Source organism: Propithecus coquereli, unplaced genomic scaffold, assembly GCF_000956105.1.
Source record: "Propithecus coquereli isolate 6110/MARCELLA unplaced genomic scaffold, Pcoq_1.0 Scaffold435, whole genome shotgun sequence".
Classification (NCBI taxonomy): Eukaryota; Metazoa; Chordata; class Mammalia; order Primates; family Indriidae; genus Propithecus; species Propithecus coquereli.
This window is the reverse complement of record NW_012150119.1, coordinates 1,862,680-1,871,706: the sequence shown is the minus strand read 5'-3', so window position 1 is coordinate 1,871,706 and position 9,027 is coordinate 1,862,680. Positions and strand designations below refer to the sequence as shown.

The following is a 9,027-nucleotide window of genomic DNA, read 5'->3' as shown; positions in this document are numbered from 1 at the left end:
TTTTTCTTAAATGCAATCTGGACCTAGAGCTTGACAAGTCAGGTCTATACTCTAGATCACTCTATAGCAGTGGGAGGAGAGGCAAAAGTGAAATTCAACCATTTATTTTCATACTTGGTGCTTTGAGAACACATGTGCAAAAATGATTAGCAACAGGAGCTAGACAAAAGGTGCACACTTGCAGGCTAGCCCGTGCCCTTGTTCAGCCGGGCCCCTGAGTGTCTCTGGGAATTTCCAGCCTCTCAGCATCCTCGGAAGCAAAACCCGAAAGCTGGGGCCAGTGCAAGGTTTTGAATGAGCCAGCATTCAAAAGTCCTGGGTGCCAGCACAGCCAAGGGGAGCCTAGCTCTGCGGAGATGGGGCTGCAGGGTAGTGTGTGTGAGAGACGGTGGTTACAGCAGGGGAAGGAGCAGCTGAGCCATCCACTGCTGGGCACAGCTGTCTCCAGTGCATGCAGTTTGCCAGGACGCATGACAGTTCTACGATTAGGATTCAGCTCCCTTCCCGAAGTGAAGTGCTAACGACTGAATGCATTTCAGCTCACAGCAATTAGTTTGAAACTGAAAATTCTTTTCTATGTGCAGAATATCAATGTCATCCTGGCAGCAGCGGCTTCAGCCCCTAGGACACCAGCCAAACAGATCAAGCGCTGCCGGTTTGCGTGGGGCTCACAGTCCAGACCGGCAGCTCTGCCCTGCAGCCTCTCCCCGCCTTCACCACGCTGCAGGTGATGTGACTACTGAAGGCCGGTTCTCTCCCTCATCCTCAGTCCTCCCATTTATCAAATCCACAGAGCACTCGCCTTGTTAGAGAGCGGGAGAGCAAGTTTAATCAGTGTTTACAAGTTACTCTGCTGTCTTAGGGTGAAGACTACGGCAAGCGCCCGGGACCCTTTCTGCTGTTCATTCTGACTCAGCATTCTCTCTCGAAACACCGAAGCCCACAAACTTCACGCTCAGCAAGAATTTGTGATGCACTTTTGGATTGGAGGCATCTGTGCTTTTGTGTAAAATTCTGTAAAGGGGCCCTTGAGAGAGAGTGTGGAACAGACTTGAAGATGCAGTTAATGTTGGAGCATCGGTGCCCATAGAAATTTCGGTTAGCTTGGCTTGTACAGGACAAGAGAATTTCCCCATTGCTTTAGCAGCAGCTGAGGTCCAGGGAACAAACCACTGGAATGCAGCCGTGACCAGGGCCCAGGAGGCCTTGGAAAAGTCCAGGTCCTGTATGCCGGGAGGTAGGAGGGGAGAGGAGCAGGTGGACTGGGAAAGTAAGGATGACGTGCAAGCCCAGCCAGGTGCAGGTACACACACAGCTAGGCCGGACTGACAGCTAAGGCTGCCAGGTACACCTCACCCATTGGAATCTGTTTCTCCATTAAAGACTCATTGTTTTAGAGGCTTTAAAGCCACAGGAAATGACAAAAAATAATAAGTGACATTTTGGAGCACTTGATATGTGCCAGGTGCTATTCTGAGTATTTTATGTGAATTATTCCATTCAGTGCTTTCAACAGTTTTATGAGATGGGTGGTCTTAAATCCTCATTTTGCGGATGAGGAAACTGAGGCAGAAGGCAGTAAAGAAACTGTCCTATGTTTACATAAGATGTTAGCATTAGGGGAAGGTAAGGGAGGGAAATGTGGAAAGTCTATACTATTACTATTTTTACAACTTTTCTATAAATCTGAAATTGATTCAGAACAAACAGTTAAAACAGACAAAGAGAAAAAGAAACTTGCCTGATACCCAACAATTGGTTAGTGGGGCGACCCAAGTTAAAACCAGGCAATCCGGTACCAAAGCACATGCTTTTAGCCTTTTCCCCCAAACCTTCTGGTACCAGAAGGAGCACCGTGCCAGCCGTATACTAGATTCTCATCAAATACATACATTTTCAGAGTAATCTGTCTTGCTCTGAAAATAATCACATTTGTTATAAATTAGAGACATAGTTTCCACAAAATAATAAAAGATGCTTTTGCCACCAATTTTTTAAAAAAGCAAACAATTAAAAATGGAAAGCTATGTAGGAACCAGTGTTCTGAACTGGGAATGAGTTTGCCCCCCTCGCCCCCAGGGGACATACGGCCATGTCCGGAGACATTTTTGTTGTCACAAAAAGGGGGGAGGTTGCTGCTGGCAGCTAGTGGGTAGAGGCCAGGGATGCTCAACATCCTGCAATGCACAGGACAGATCTTCACAACAAAGAATTATCAGCCCAAAGCATCAATAGTTTTGAGGTTGACAAACCCTGGTCTAGACCAAACATTTTTTCAGTGAGGACTCTGAGGCCAAGAAGATATAAATGACCTGCCCACCATCCCGCAGCATGTGTCCTTGGGTCTAAATAAATTCCCAGGCAAATTCTTAACCCCACCCAAGATGGATCAAATCAGAAGTTGTGGGGGTGGGGTCCAACAAGGTGTGTCTTAACAAGCCTTCCAGGTGATTTTGCTGCGTGCTCCAATTTGAGAACCACTGCAGTCCAGTCAATTCTTAGATTTGGACTCATCCCTGCTTCTGCCCAGGTGGCCCCATTCTTAGCTGCATACTGACCATCTTCCTCTCGGAGATGAGACTGCATCCCTCACTTCCTTCTACTCCGCCTGGCCTGGACAGGCCTTGCCCTGCAGAGCACTCACTGGGACCAGCGGGGCTCACTCTTGGGGGTATTGATGTGAACCCAAACTCTGCAGTCCTCAAGGATTCTTTTCCTATTTCTCTGAACATATGAACCACGTGGAACGTTTTTTAAAAATACCAATGTCCAGGTCCTACCCCACGCCAATCAAATCAACATCTTTTGTGGGTGGAGACAGCGCATTGCCATTTTTCAGAATTACCCAGGCCATTCTAACATGCAGCCGGGGTTGAGATTACTGTGCTGGAGCAGCAGCCTCCTACTTTATCATGAATGGGAATCTCTGGAGAACTCGTTGATCTGAAAGTTCTGTTTCAGCAGGCCTGGTGTGGGGCCTGACACTCTGCATTTCTGACAAGCTCCCAGGGGATGCTGATGCTGCTGGCCCACGGTTTGAGTAGCATGGGGCTAGACGATGCCATCCATGCTGGGCACCCTCTGCTGTCCACTCTCCGGGCACCTGGTGGCCAATTAAGTGTTCTTGCCACTGGACCACACCACCCCATACTCATTTCAAGACCCACAATTGCCCCTCATCCAGATGGATTCTCTGTCTCTTTCTAGGCTTTGTGGCCCTTAAAATTTCACATCTCTCATGGAATTTACTTTTTGATTTATCATTTAGATTATTTGCATAGGTTTTACTTCTGTATATTGCAGGCGAGCCCTGATTTAAAATTATCAATCCTGTTATCTGCACAAGCCTGTGTGCTTGTGTCAGATCACAGGTGATCACGGAGGGTTCTGTCCCCATCTCCTCCCACTCAGGCTAGGGCCTTGCGTCTGACTCACTCAGTGATGCATTAAGGTTGTACTATCTCTGTGCAGGTGATATACTTTAAGGAGGTCCTAGCTAGCCCCGAGCTCTCGGCATCTTCTCCACACCCCTCTACCCTGGCCCTTCCATTCCAGGTGAGTGCCCATTCTGTGGTCCACTGTGGTCATTCTCTTTTCAAGCATTTGCCCCTAATGCCGTGTGTTGTTAACACCCTGCGTGGCTCACTCCATGCTTCTCTCTGCAATGGCAGACTGGAGTCTACTGCCTTCAGGAAGTGCAGCCCACTTACCACTTTTTAAAATTTTTTATATTTCTGTGTTTTTTACATTAGACCTAAGCTTCTCTATCAAGGGTGCTACCTGGGAAGTTCCCTTGGCTCTGAGACCGGAGCATGCGTTTGGTGCTTGGAGTACTTGAAACCTTCCCATGGTGGGCTCCCAAGTCCTCGCTCAGTGATCTTTCGCTTCGACCCACTTCCTGTCTCAGCCCAGCCTACTGTCAGGGCTTGTGCCACAGGGAAGAGAAGAAAGGGGGAGGAGACACCTGGCTAGACAGTGTGGACAGGGACAGGGGGCTGGAGGTACAGGGTGATGGGGTGTGCCCTGGTGGCTCGTGTACCCAGGCCCAGATAATCCAAGGCCTAGAGAGCTGATTGCAACAGAAATGGAAAAATTCCATAAAAAAGCAAGTATTAATAGTATCTTATACATTTAAAAAATAGCAGAGTAATGTCTCTTGGAATTGCCGCACTGAGGTTTTTCCCAAGTGGATGTGCAGTTCTGCTTGACCACTCTGACAGAGACACGAGACTATCCAGAGGCAAAGGCACCAGGCTAGCAGCATAATCGCTTCTGTAGAAGTTACTGGAAGAGGAGCACAGATGGGCAAGGAGCGGGGAGGAGGAGGGGGAGGGTGACACAGAAATGTCGGCAGCTGGTGTGGCTTCTGAACCAATATGCCAGCCTGGATTACCGTGTGAATAATTAAGTGCGATTTTCTCCTTGGATGGGTACGTGATTTTAAATGTTAACCAGCTCAGATTTGGCCCAGGCTGTTGTCAGATCACTTTCTTGAGAAAGGTCTCCTATGGGTGGGTTCCTGGACTAGAATGTGACAGCATCAGGGAATTCCAGATTGAATTTATTTCAATTAATTCCAGAAATAAAATGGAACTAACTGATCTTAGAGAACCCATTACTGACCTCGAGTTGGGCAGTTTCACGAAAAGGTGAATTCAGTGTTTATCTACTATGCAAGGGGGGCAATGACTGCTGGTCACTGTCTCATCGGTTAGTACACTGTGAAGTCTGGTAAGGCAGCCCTGAGGCCAGTCCAGCTGAGAGGGAAGGAAGGGCACAGAGAAGATCTGTAAGACCAGGGTGCAAACCCTCCTTCCCTGGCCTGTGTGTACCAGTCACATACCTCTCTGCAACCCATTTTCTGCAGTGGTCAGATAATAATGACAGTAGTCATCCTCGTCACCACAGCCACCACCATTATCACTACTATCATCATCACCATCACCACCATCATCATCATCACCATCACCACCATCATCACCATCACCATCACCACCATCATTAGCATCACCACCACCATCATTACCATCATAACCACCCCTACTACCATCATCACTATCACCACCATCAATATCATCACCACCATCATCATTAACACCATCATAATCACCACCATCACCACCATCATCGTCATTACCACCACCACCACCATCTCCACCATCATCATTACCATCATAATCACCACCACCTTTATCATCATAACACTACTTATTGAATGCCCATTGTCTGTAGTGCTTTGGTTTAAGTGCTTTAGGCATATTAACTCATTTAGAAGTTATTACAACTACCTCAAGTAGGTATTATTATTAACTCCCTTTAGAGATGTGGAACTTGAGATATGGACTTGCCCAAGGTCACCCAGCTAGTAAGTGGCAGAGCCAGAGTTAAACACTGGCAGTCTGATTTTGGAGCCTACACACTTAACCACTCCCCACCCCACTGCCTGGCTAACCCCACCGTACAAGAACTCATATTTAAAATCCCGACTGCAAGTGGAGCTCGCTTACTCAATCTCTGGAGCCAAAGATGGGCTTTATGCGGACCCCCATCCAGCTCTCACTGATCCCCATCTGATCTTCCTCAGAGCTCCTTGGGGGACACACAATGAGACAGCTTTTTGGCAACCCCCTAGCCCTGAGCGCTGCACCGGGACACCTGTATGTGCAACTATTCATGATGAATAGTCCTGGACTGTAGTGAGCACAGGTCAGCAGTACAGCCTGACTGGTGGGAACAGGAAATGCCCTCCAAACTCTGTGGCCAGCAGCCAGAGAGAGGGTGCAGAAAATCACAAAAGGAAAGATGGAAGAGGTAGATACGAAGGTAAGTAGACTCTACAGAGGATAATAGGCAAGGGAATAAAAACATGGAAGAAGATAAACACCAGATATCTGCAGTGGAAGAGGTAAGGAGAAAAACTCCCAGTACACAGTGTAATTATGAGTTAAAATAGAAGGAAGCAAATCATTTCCAGTGGCCACAGTGGTGAAAGCCTTGGCTTCTCTCCTGATTTCCAGAACAATTCCAGGCCTAGAATTGGTACCCTGAGAAAAGTTTATTTACATCTTTCATTCTACATCTTATACCCCAGAATGGATTAGTACTCAAAATTTAAACAGAACTCACAGGGCCTCATGCCTACTTCCAGGTTTTGAAGGGACCACCTGAAGGTGGAAGCAGCCAGAAAACATGATAGATTTCTTACAAAAACCCGGATGTTCAGTTTCTTTTTAAAATTTAAAAGATCTGGCAACACCAAGCTCACATCCTTGCAAAGCAGGGGTGTGCTGGTAAATGTTTAACAACTGGCCCTCCAGGAAAACAAAAATGCCCCTGATTTGTAGAATTCACTAGTTTTCATGGTGGAAATGTTCCCATCATAGGCCATTTCAAGCTACACCAACGTGCCACCACTGAGATGTGCACAATCCACTTTTTTAAGCCAAGCTATTCAAGAGTTTCCATCCAAAAGAGTGTTTAGGCCAACCATATGTTTTTCCTTCCTCCACTAACTCATACTGAACAGAACAAGCCTAAAGAAAGGGCAAACCATATCTCAGCACTGAAAACTACAGAAGGACCTCGCATTTTGGTAACTTTTAAGAGCTTTGCCAAGGAACAGTTTGGACAAGAGTCAGTGGGTGGGAGAACCAAGGGGCTGTCAGATGTGAGAGATGGACAGACTGACCACCCTGGAGGAGCAATGAGTGAAGGGACCCCACAGAGCCCCCGACTGCCTGTGGCTCCCAGGGTAGCTGGAGATTAGGGTGGGCAGTGAAATGGCTGGGGATGTGAGTCCCACCACTGTTCAGCCTTGCCCACAGCTCCAAGTCCAGCCAACCCGTGAGAGGGACAGCACGCTGGACCAGCGGGGTGACCACACACGGGAGCTCTGTGGGTAAAGGCTGGCTTCTGCCAGGGCAGACTGGCCAGCAGGAGGGGGACGATGCTGCTTCAGCCAGTTTCCCCCACCAGGGACGACCTTCTGCCTGAAGCTTCCTCCCACCCACCTTCTGCGTCCCCTCCCTCAACCCCACACTCTTGCCTAAATGCCAGTCAGGCTGAATGTTTTCCTTATTCCTTTGTCTGGATCTGAAAGAATTACTCAGAGGCCTAAAGGGACCAAAGAGTCTCTCACAGCTACATTTTTCTTTTTCTGTACTGTATACATATTGTTTTGGAAATAAAAGCAAACAAGAGCAAAATCAAACCATTTCTGATGGTATGGTGTGTGGGCACATGCTAGGAACACAGGGCACATCGCTGTCTGGAGCACCTCGCCATAGCTTTTGTCATTCTTTGGTAGCCTTGCAATGGCTTTGTCTTGTCGAGGGAAGGGTGGGAAGGGTGGGAGGGCAGCTCTGAAACCAGCCACCCCTAGCGGGAAACGGGGGTGCTTGGCTTGCAGAGAGGGGTGCGGACACGGGTGCCGGCAAAGAGTGTGCTTCGTCTTGGTGAGGGGGAACCCGGGGGATGGGAGGCTTTGCAGCTCCAGCCAGGACCCTGCAAGAGACCCCTGATTTGCCTTCAGCCACCAGCCTTCCCACTGCTCACCCCTCCTTAAAACTGCTGCCACTAGAGGGACACTGTCCCTCTCAGAAGTCTCCCTGGTTCCCTGTCCCTGCTGAGGAAGGTGTGTCTGTCTGTCTGCTCTTGGGTTCAGACCTGCTTCTCCAGTCTGTTTCCTCCTCCAGCGTTTCACCCCCCAGACTCCAGACCTGCACCCACACCTGCACCCAGACAGCCTGGTGGGGCACGGGGTGCTCACCCTAACCTTGCCACATTCCAGCAGTCTGTCCTCAGACACATCACGTTTCCTCTCTGGTTTTCAGTTTCTCCATATATGTCCTGGGGATAACAGTGGCTTGTAGGGCCATTGTGCAGATAGAAGAGATGAAATATGAAAAGTGCCTGGTACAGAACGGACTTTCAACTAAGGTTTATTCCCTTCCCGCTGCCCCCTTCTATTGCTCCCATTGTCTATGGCTGCAGTCCCCAACCCCTGGGCCGCAGACCAGTACTGGCCCATGGCCTGTTAGGAACCAGCCACACAGCAGCAGTGGGCAAAGCTTCATCTGTATTCACACCCGCTCCCCTTCTCTCACATCACCGCCTGAGCTCTGCCTCCTGTCAGATCAATGGTGGCATTAGATTCTCACAGGAGTGCGAACCCTACTGTAAACTACGCATGTGAGGGATCTAGGCTTCACACTCCTTATGAGAATCTAATGCCCGATGATCTGAGGTGGAGCTGAGGTGGTGATGCTAGTGCTGGGGAGTGGCTGCAAATACAGATTATCATTAGCAGAGAGGTTTGACTGCACAATAAATGTAATGCACTTGAATCATCCCAAAACCATCTCCCCCTCCCCTGTCCATGGAAAAATTGTCTTCCATGAAACCAGTCCCTGGTGCCAAAAAAGTCGGGCGCTGCTGGTCTATGGGATTCTTACCCTAATTCGAATCTTCTCCAGCCTTTCCAGGACTGGCTTCAAAGTCATGTATTTGGAAATCTTGTCCTACACTATGAGTCAGAATTCAAGTCACCTCTAGAACATTCAAAGTGCTCATGTCTATTCCAAGAACTCAAGTTTTTTTCAAGTTAGACACCACATCCTATTCAACTGGGGAACTGCGTGCCAGTCTTTAGCATGGGGCTTACTGTGTCCTTGGTGTTTAATAAATGCTTTCTGAATGACTTGAAAGACTTACGTCAAATCTGACCCCAAAAGATGACTTCATTCGATAGCATTCACACCACGCTCCTCACTTAGTTCATAATTGAGTGAATTACACTGAAAGAAGTGGAGCAACTTGCTGCAAGACGCCAATAGGAAGCGGAAGAGCTGAAATTTAAGCCCTGGTGGGTATTCACAGTGCATGACCTTTCCAAGGAGCTGGGCGCTGCCATCTCGGTTGACCCTTTCTGCATCCCAGCAGAGCAGATAGGACAGGTATTCTGTATCCCCATTTCACAGAGAAGAAAGCAGAGTCCCACAGCCAGTAAATGGATCTACTTTGGCGGGT

At 48.4% G+C, this 9,027-nt stretch overlaps 1 protein-coding gene across 1 annotated transcript in view; it reads right to left on the bottom strand.

Annotated features, from left to right (window-relative positions):
- DNAH9 (dynein, axonemal, heavy chain 9) overlaps positions 1-9,027 on the bottom strand; it is a 313,557-nt gene that overhangs the window by 195,205 nt on the left and 109,325 nt on the right. The window lies entirely within an intron of this gene.